General features: G+C 29.1%; 1 long non-coding RNA gene across 1 annotated transcript in view; it reads left to right on the top strand.

Moving 5' to 3' along the window:
• The first annotated feature begins 565 nt into the window (after nt 1–565).
• The window catches only part of LOC107451222 (uncharacterized), a 40,140-nt gene continuing 30,024 nt past the window's right edge, over nt 566–10,681 (top strand). The window contains exons 1-2 of the long non-coding RNA XR_001585044.3: nt 566–1,428; nt 6,738–6,927. This is a non-coding gene — a long non-coding RNA (uncharacterized lncRNA). The remainder of the gene's footprint in view (nt 1,429–6,737; nt 6,928–10,681) is intronic.

The following is a 10,681-nucleotide window of genomic DNA, read 5'->3' as shown; positions in this document are numbered from 1 at the left end:
TCCCAATACCTCTTGGTCTTTGTAGTAATTTATTACCTTTTTTTACGTTCTATAATTTGTAAAACTATTTCATCATTGTTTGAGTTTTTTGCTTAATTTAATTTAAATTTTGGATAAATATTCCATTATTGTTCAATTTTCTTATTGTATTAATATATTGTTTTAATTGCCCATGAAAGTTTATTCTTTGTATTAACTTCCTGAAAAATAGATTTTTCTATGATGACTGTATTTATTTAAGGATCAAGCGACTATTTCTATTTTAAGTAATACGAATTATCTGTGCGAGTCATAACTCAGATTTGTTCCGACAAGTGTGCAGATTTAAAGAAAAATTCTAAAGACGTTAACTATATGACTACGTACAATTTTATAAATTAGTGAATTATTTTAAGTCGAAAAACTATATTAATTTGAAACACTCTCTTAAAGCCACTGAAATTAAATCACTTATCATTCATTTTTCCTCATTTGACTATAATATTGTTCAAGATTCAATCGACAATGCTATCTTACAAAATTTACTCTACGCAACGTGATGAAAGTATTTTAAAAATTATTTTCACAAAATATATTCACATACCATGTCTTAAGATAAATAGTGAATCTATGATTATTAACGGCAACGTTAATGTCGCTATCATTATCGACATAGATAATTATAGAATACGATAATATCTGAAGCATTATCGATTACGACATAATCATGAGTTATGATGAATTTCATTCGAATTTCTGGTTCTAACAGTTGTAAAAATAAAGTTAAATTAGAAAAATATAGTGAACTATTGTTATTCCTTTTAAATTCTGATATCACTATAAGAACTTCATAAAAAAACTGTTATTCTGCCTATATTTTCTTTTAATTAAACACGTGTTTTCTTGATTTAGAGCAACCCTAACCCTGTGACCTTGTACATTAGTAGACAAGACTTGTAGTTGTATCCATTTTATCTTTACTTGTCCGAACACAATGGAATTTCAGTCCCTTCTTGCTCAAAATGGAACAAGTTGTCAGGAATTTGAAGCTTTCCCCGGGTGAGTGAAGGCCATTCAGGTATCTTCCCACGAAAAATAGGAGGAAGTAATGGAATGCAGCACACCTGCATGAATATACAAGAACGAGACCGTTTTGGTTTTACTTTCGCTGGTGTGAAGAAGTTCCCTGGCTTTCTTCCTTTTATCTGTCTTTTCCCTTCTGTCGCCAAATACACCAGAAAAGCAATCATCCGTCACGATTTCAACCTAAAATAGAGCAATGCGATGCAATAAAATGTCTGTGGAATTATTAAAGAACATACGAATGAAAAATACATAATAATTGCATATTTGTTTAAAAAATGTATAGTGCGAAACGGACCACCCTGAATAACTTTCGATATAATGACCGGATCTTCACTTTCTAGGACTCCATCTCAGTGATTCAAGGTAATGACCTCAAATATTTTAATTAGTGCAGACGATATTTTAAGTTAAGAAATCAAGCGCAAAAACTTACATTCTCTGAATAAACATATATTTTTACAGACGTCTTCGTATTTTTAACCCCAAAATAACCGCAATCTGGGAAATAGGGTACCAATAGTTTGATCAGGAGAGCAGTCCAAAGTTTGGATCCCTTAATCTTCATTTTATTTTTTACGTATCTTTAGAACTTTTTAAATCTTTAATAATCTTTAGAACTTTAAAAATCTTTAGAACTTTTTAAGCGAATTGAAAAATTTTTGATGACAATTATAAATATATATATATTTTTTTTTTTTATCTTATGATAATTCCATGGAAAAAGTAACTTTTAGTAAATATTTATTGTTATTTTATTTAATGATAGTGGAAAAAAAATTTTTACATTATTTTTAAAGAATGTAGTTTTACAAAAAGAATACATTATTTTAGCGGAATAGGTAAAATAGTCCCTGAGACATTGAATTTTAAAAATACTTTTGCACTCTTTAAAATGTTGTAAAAAAGTATATCTTACAATTCAAATTTTTTTTTGACTATTATTAAATGAGTCCTAGAACGTGAAGATCCGGTTATCATTAGATTATTAAAAGTTATTCAGGGTAGTCCATTTTTTTAAAATTTTTTTATTTATTTATTTTGTGCTCTGTACATACGAAAAAAGTGCATGAAAAATACATTTAGGAGTATCGAATAGGAAATATATATAAGTTTGACGATAACTTGAAATTTCGTTTTAAAGCCGTTTGCTATTTATGGCCACGATAACCTTTTAAATGAGCACCCGATTTACTTAAAAGTATAACAGAATATGCATAAAGTTATTGCTGCTAGTAGAATTTTTATGTTGAAATTATATTGACGGAATAAACTAATCGAACGACAAACGGAATGTAAATCATGTTGATGATATTTAAATCATATTAATGACATGTTAGAATGGAAGAAATTGTATCTCTATCTTATATGTTCTTGCAGCTTATACGCAGTAAATAAAACTTATTATTTTTCTTAATTTCCTTCGTTTTTCTCTCTTTAGGCAAGTTTTAGGGCAGAAAAAGAAATAAAATTAAAACCTATTTCCCCGTTGCAGTTGACTTCCGTTTTCAAAAACCATTTCAAAAGGCCTCCTAAATTTGATCAAATATCGAAGAAAACGGACAACATCAAGAAGAAAATCAGATCCAAATATTATTTTTAACTTCGAAGCAATTAATACAAATGCAATAAAAAAAGAAAAACTGTGAGTTTAATTTAGATGCGAATATTATGTTCCGCCATTTTCTCTCACCTGCTCGAAAAGCATCACTTAATCTCGAGTTCACCAAATAACCCATTCATCCCACATTTTCTAAGCAAACCCAGAAAGCGGAATGATTAAATGAGGTCACCTTTGCCTAAAGGAAGAGGCTAAAAGATTTCGAAAGAAGAAAAAGAAAACCGAATCAAGAGGAAGGGGTGAAAAATATATAATTGTACATACTACAGTTTAAAAAGTTGCCCTTGGTATATTGAAATATGCACACCTTTAATACTTTACACTTAGATGCATAATAATCTGATTGATTACAATGAATTTGATGTAAATGTAATCGATGTTCAGTAATAATGCTAAAATGAAAGCTCAACTTTTAAGGTTGTTTTTCGAAGCCTCTGTTGTAATATGAAATAATGCTTTTCTGCGACTAATGTGCTATTTTTATAATTGATGCGAGTTTACAACTGTTACTGTTGAGTTTGCAACTGTTACTGTTAGGTCAAGTTTAGCCTATTTAAAGTCAGAGCTGTCTACGATTATTTTAAAAATGGCACAAAACGTCAATATGGAGAAAAGCCACAGTTTTGTGAAAATGGAAAGTGTTTGTCGTTCAATTTTTCAATATTTAAAAACCTTCTCCAATACTGCATTACCTGGGCTCATAAAAGTTTGCAAACATTGAAAATACGGCAGTGATTTTAATAATTTTCATCTAGATGGACAAATTTAATAAATCTATAATAATTTTCTAATAAATCTATTAAATTTAAACTTGGTAATTAGTTCAAGTACAGCATGTTGCTTAAATTCATTCTAGCTCTAAAATATTGGTTTATTTTATATATTTTTTCGATCAGAAAAAATCTTTTTTCTATATTAAAAGGTTATTATAATTTTTTTTAGTTAAAAATTTTTTTTATTTTTCAATTTTTTTGAGCTAGTATGGTTTGAAAACGAGCATGTTTGACCATATTTGAGTGACTATTAAAAGTTATTTCAAGTTATCAGCCTTATTTTTATACTTTTTATCATGCGCACAAGATATTTTTTTTTCTTCAAATTTTAGCTCGGAAGAAAATTAAATTATAAAAGTTCATAGCCTTATCACAAAAGTGTTTGCATTTAAATAATGCATGTGCTTTTATCAAACTATTGAAAAAGTTAGAGTCCCAAGTTCAACTTTAGATAAATTTTAGAAAGTTTTAAAAAAAAAATTTCTTTTAAAAACCAGCCTAGACTCCTTCCTTCAAGCGGAAAAATATATATTTCAAAATGAGAAAATATCTATTTTGTTGTGGGAAATTATGAAAAACATTCGTTTCAGAATGGAAAAACAGACATTCTTAATTTGAACTATAATTTGCAAATTATAAATTATTGCTTTACGTCACTTATGCTATTGCACGCAAATGTGGTAAATTGATTTTGAATTCATTCTCAATGTAAAAATATCGGTTTCTTTGAAGAAAAAAAAAATTATTTTATAGTGGAAAAATATTTATTTTTTAGTTAAACTTGATAAATATCTACTAGAAAATATCCGTTTTACAATGGGAAATTTTTCGTTTTACAGAAAGGAGGGGATACTTACAAAAGAGTTCGAATTACAAATTTGTGATGAATAAATTATTGCCATACGACATGCGAATGTGGCAAATTGAAATTGCTTTTCAATTTATTCTCAATATCCGTTATATAGGGAAAAGTATTTATTTTGCTGCAAAATTTGAAAAATATCTGTTTTGTAGTGGTAAAATATCCGATACCGTTATGCTGTAACAATAGAAGTATTTTACACGCAGTTTGAACTGTTGATTTAGCATGAAGCAGGTGTTATATCTGTTCCGACACTCATGCTCTGTTTTGCGAGATGATGATGAATTGAAACTGTTGATGATTTCATTGTCAAATTGAAAGAAACGTATCCATTTTATAAAGGAAAAATATCAATTTTTTTAATACAAAAGTAACTATCTTATAGTAAGAAAATATCCATTTTATAGTAAGAAAATATCCATTTTATAGTAAGAAAATATCCATTTTATAGTGGAAAAATATCCTTTTTTTAATATGAAAATAACCATTTTGTTAAAAATGATTAAGGTTTCTTTATTAAGGTGGCTAGAACATGCATTTCGATAAAGCGATGAAAATCCTGTTCAAAAAATAACCTTCTAAACCCATGAGGGAAAAAGAAAAAGAGGAAGACCTAGAACAAGAGGGTTAGATAAAATAGAGAAGTGATTAAAGAATTTGAGAGTTAATAGATGGAAAAATATAGCATCAAATAGATCTAAATGGGGCAAACTGACTGAGACGGCTTCGGCCGGTAATCGGCTGTAGTGCCTAGGAAGAAGAATTATTTTGTTGTTAAAAAGTATCCATTTTAGTGCAAAAATAATGCCTACAGTATTATAGATTTACACGATTTATTGCTGTAAAACACTTTGTTGAATTTTGCCTTACGATGCTAAATGAAAATATCCAAAAAACGTCCGTTTTACGATGGAAAAAATATCCATTTTATAGTAAAACATGTAATTTATTCGCATCAGTTTTAAAGTAAAGAATTATTAATTCAAGTGATAAATTTTATCTCATGTCGTCATGTTCGCTTCTTTCCTATGTGAAAATATTTATTTTTACGTAAAATAAATTTGCTTACAGCAAAATAATTTATTTTATCACCCAAAATATTTTTTTAAATAAAAACAAAATGCTTTTATCAAATTGAATATGACTATAAAAAATACTAATATTTAATCTTTTACCCCTTCACGAAAGAAAAAAAAAATCAATAACTTCAGATACAAGAAGTAAGTAACAAAAATAGAAACAACAGGGTCACGAGGAGACACAAGGAATAAGTGCACAAGTCTGTTTAAATTACTCTAGTTGAAATGAAAAGAACATAATCAGACATAAAAAAGGTGACCTTGACTTTTTGAGATATGATAATAGCGAGAAATTTAACCTTATCTAAGCTGATTTCAAAATTCTACCCAGCTGGTGTGAGATTAGTCAAACAACTTGAAAAGAAGCTGTCAAATACGAAACAATTTCAATAATGAAGTAAAAATAACAATTATAATGTAATGGAATGTAGAAAAGGATTATATTTATAGGGCTGGAAATTTATCATACACTAGGAGGATCAGGTCACCAACGTGATTCCTTCTCATTTTTTTTTTTTTTTTTTTTAAGTTGGTTTCGTTCAAAAGAGAAAAAGCAAAGATCATTTTCTTAATAAAATATATTATTATTACCATTTGATGTAAGCACGTTTTGTAATTCGGTTAATAACGAAATTAAATGATTACCTGGATTAACAAAATAATCAACTGAACCGGGACAAAAAATTATAATTAGAAATACAGAATGTGACTCAATAGGAAATAAAAAGCAAAGAAAGAAACCTACTTATTAACGTATAAAACGATAAACTTGTCACTATATAAACTTTTATTTGTTGTTAGTTTTGACATTTACTCAAGCGTGAGTAAATAAACAAGAATAAATAATAATTTTCTACAAACATTTATTTATTTATTACGCAGTACTTACCTAAACACAAGAACCTATTTGTTTTTTTAGTTTTTATTATTTGTTGTTTTATTAACCATGCGATACCCAAATTTTTCACACTGTTCGTTTCGAACGTGCAAAAGATAACTAAACTTGTAAGTGTATTCGCATCATAAAGTACGAATTGAAAAGAGGAAATTTTCACGTTTAATTTATTTTGAACAAATTAGAACTTCAACACCATAATCATAAATAAAGAATTTTAACAGTCAAAAAATCTGGTTAACATAAGCATTAATAAAAAATTAGCCCAACGAGATCAAATAATAAGGAAAGCAGACGATCATTTTGGAACTTCTTGGAGTTGATAGTTTTCCATGACGAGTTTATTCTGAGGCTGAGATTTCTTTTTATTTCACATATTATTGATTTAAAGTATTTTTATGTTCTTTTTATGAAGAATATCTTATTCATAATTATTGTTTTGCAGTGATTTTAATATTAATATGAATGCTAAGAAGTAAAAGAATGTGGCGTCTTAAGAAACGTTCATGTGTTGGAGTAGAAAACCAAACCAGTCCATTGGACGAAAAGAGCCCATGGATGCAGTTTTTGCCACCCAGAACTTGAAATACTGTGGCGTTTATGAAAGTCTATACAGAAAATTAAATGACTCACAGGTAATCAGTGATCGCAATAATTTTCTCCCTCTTTTAATTACTTACCATATTCTTGCATTAACTTTTTGTGTGCCATTTTATTTTCTTCAGAAAATGAAGTTATTATTCATATTTAATCAACCTCGAAATAGGAGCAGGTATTTTAGAATGAGGTCTTAAAATATCCATTTTTGTGATGTTATTTTTCTAATATTCGAACGTCTGATGAACCGGAAACTTGCTGATATTTCAGAACTTGTGCTTCCATTCTTAAAATAGATAAAGCAATATCAATAAAAATCGTAAGATATTTGGCGAAAACAGTTTTAAAAGTGGAAAAACAGATACATTTCAGATAAACACTTATAGGCTTTTGATTTTACTAAGTTTTTTTTTTTTTTTTTAAAGAGAGTTGAAACGAAAGAAAATATTTACGCTATTTTATGGCGACCAAGATTCCTTTTCCTTAAAAATAAATGTTTTTAAAATATAATTTTAAAAATGATTACAATTGTTTTTTTATTTTATTTATTTATTTATTTTATTTTGGAGTTGTGGATAACCAATAAGAAATAGCAAATGTTTTGTCTACATCAATTCTTATCAATCAGCACAATTATTTAAATGTGAACCAGATATAAGTACAACTAACAAAGTTCCAATATCTTCTGCTTGTTAAAAAAATAAAAATTTTGCTTAACCTTGCTGTCCTTACTTACGCATGCAGGTGAATAAGTATTTAAACAACGCCAAGCTTAAGTAAGGCATACTGAGAATAAAATTTGTGTTTAATGTTGATAAGATATAGTACATATGCAGTCATCATCAATCATTAAACTTATCAATCAACAAAGTTATTAAATCGCATACCAATAATAACAAAAAACCTACAAGATTCTAAAGCTAGTAGTTTGTAAAATCTTTGCTCAGTTTGCGCATACAGGTATAAATTAATTACATTAAATAAAAATTAGTATTTAACTCGAATTCGCGAAAAGGATCTCCTCGAAGGCTAGTTTACCCCCGTTTTTTGAGATAGCAGTTCTCAAGGCTTTAGGGCAGGGCTCAAAAATACAAATATACAGAGTTAAACATTCGTAGCCGCCAACGCGTTATGGATTGATTAACAGTTAAAACAAAGTTATAAAACAAAAACAATAAGGCCGTTTTATGAATTTAAACTTTTTTTACATTTATGTCATATTGCATTACACAACAAAAACGAATGTTATAGCGAATGTGTTAACCGACCTTTTTATAGCACAATCATTGTTAATTATTTATTTATTCGCAAAGCTGAGATTATTTAAATGTTAAAGAGAATGAGTGTTCATCTGGAACAGTATTTTTTTCCCCCTTTCTTTTTTGTTTCGTTTTTCATTAGGCTCTAAGAGGGAGTCCCAGACAAACGACCTTGAGTTATTTTTGTAGCGTTTGGTTTTTAAATAGCCTGGAAAAGAACTACAGTTAACGCAATCGATTAGACTCTTCCTAACTATTTATTTCTGCACACTAATTTTTCGTCTGCTTAAAAGATTAATAGGTCCCCGGAGAAATTTATTTCCGATGCGCTATTAATTTCATCATCTTTATTTTTTATTTTCTAATGTTTCAATAAAAGCGATCATTTTTCAAATAAATGATTCTCCTTTGTTTTTATTATCATCACTATGCAGGCGATAAGTTGAGGAACAAAATCATATATATAATTTTTTTTTTTTTTTGGTATTCTGTTAGAACATTTATGAAAGTCGCTTTCCTTTTGGCGACAGTGTTTTATCGACTTACTTCGTCGAAATATCATTTCATCTACTGCAGTGTTTCCCAAACTTATGATTTTTCTGTACCCTTTCTAAATTTTTCGTAACGCTGTGTACCACTAAAAGAAATTAATGTATTTTTTACTATAAAAAATTAACTCTGCAAAAAATAGCCAATTGAAAAATACGTAATCGTAAATTTTCATGGCTAGCTTTGTTTTTAGATAAAATTTTTTGAAATTTTCGTTTGTTGCAAGATATTTCGCATAAGAACGCGTACCAATGCTAAACTGTTCCCGTAGATCCTGAAAAATGCACTTTGTATGGCAAAAATATACTTAACTTTCCAGCACTTTTTTTTTTTTTTTAATTTTGTCATCAGTTGAATGAACAGCCTATCAACATGATACATGTTAAATGCATGCTAAATGATCATCCTGCCACCTGTGAACCTAGCCTTGGAAATAGGAGAACACCCGAGACATAAATATAGGGGGGGGGGGGAATTTTCNAGACATAAATATGGGGGGGGGGGAATTTTCACTAACTTTTCACTGAGAAATTTTTCCTCGCCATCTTTTCATGTTTTTAAATTTATCTGTCTTTGTAATTATTTGGACAAGGATGTCTATAAAAACGTATAAGAAGGTCCTTTCAAGAAGCATTTAAGCATCTAAGAGAAAGAAAGTTGGTGGTTTGCTTACTTGGGGGGATGTCCAGTACACAAAATAAAAAACGGACCATCCTGAAAAATTTTTGATCTGAAGATCGAATCTGCACGTTCTTCTCAATCTAACTGGGAGGGGGTGTCCTCTAACATGCTAATTTATTAGTGCTGGCAATATTTTCAACTATGAAATCAGACCCAAAAATGTACTTTCTCTGAATAAACATACCTTTTTTTTCAACGGATTCGGATTTCTGATCCCCAAAATATAGGGGATAGCCACAATCTGGAAAATATGGTCCCCATAGTTTGGCCAGGAGGGGGGTACAAAGTTTGGACCCCTTCATGTTAATTTTTTCGTATTTTCGCTATATCTCGAGACCTTTTTAAGCGAATGGAATTTTACTGTGCTTCGAGAAGCTCTTAGTGCTTCTTAAAACATTTCCCTGTGATACGCGAAGAAGTAGGACATGTTTAAAATATATAATGTAAAACAAATTTTGAAGTCTTAAAAATAAAAATATTTCCTACGTAAAAACTTTTTTTTTTTTTTAAAATATTTTAGTAAAATGATTTTTGGAGTTTTCGGTGAGTAAGAAAAAAAAAAATCAAGTATCAATTGCTTATTACCATTCTGGCGAGATATAGATTGTATACGAAAGAAGTCAGAATTATTGTTTCTCGTTATGCGACTGTCAAAGCAAATTCCGGCCGAAAGACAACACTATCCGAATTTTATTGTAACCGTGATATGTTTTTGTTTTGTGTACCTGGCAACTTCGATGCATAATTAGTTTGTTTATTTTCTACATGGCTCCTTGCCTGTCTTAAGTAAGAAATATATAGTGAAATAATTGAAATATTTGTGAAAGAATCATCATTGTGAACGAATATAGATTGAGTCACTTACAAGAATGGATACTTGACGGGCTCGGTTTACTTGAAATAGAATGGAAAGAACAGTTGCTAACGTAAGCGAATCACACGCTTCAACAACCAATCAGGATTGAGATACCCACACTGCATCACTTGCAGGTATCCCATTGCTATAAACGTTGAAAATGAACATTAGGAAAACACATTTCTTTATTAAAAATTTTTTTGATTTTACTTTCACTTGAAAAGCGCGGTAGGAAATATTAATGAACGATTTTATAAATGCTTTTTCTTTTCTTAATTGCTCAATATATTGCTATTAGAAATATTACATTTTCTTTTAAAAAATGCAATTTCTACTTCATTTACAATTTCACAAAGGCAACCGAAAGATTAAATAAATTATGAATTATAGGTCGGATCTAAATATAATCGAAGGTTTCAAAACTAATCAGTGGTAATCAGAAGTGCT

This window comes from Parasteatoda tepidariorum, chromosome 5 (genome assembly GCF_043381705.1).
Source record: "Parasteatoda tepidariorum isolate YZ-2023 chromosome 5, CAS_Ptep_4.0, whole genome shotgun sequence".
NCBI classification, from domain to species: domain Eukaryota; kingdom Metazoa; phylum Arthropoda; class Arachnida; order Araneae; family Theridiidae; genus Parasteatoda; species Parasteatoda tepidariorum.
Note: the sequence above shows the minus strand (reverse complement) of the source record. Positions and strands in the feature narration are given on the sequence as shown.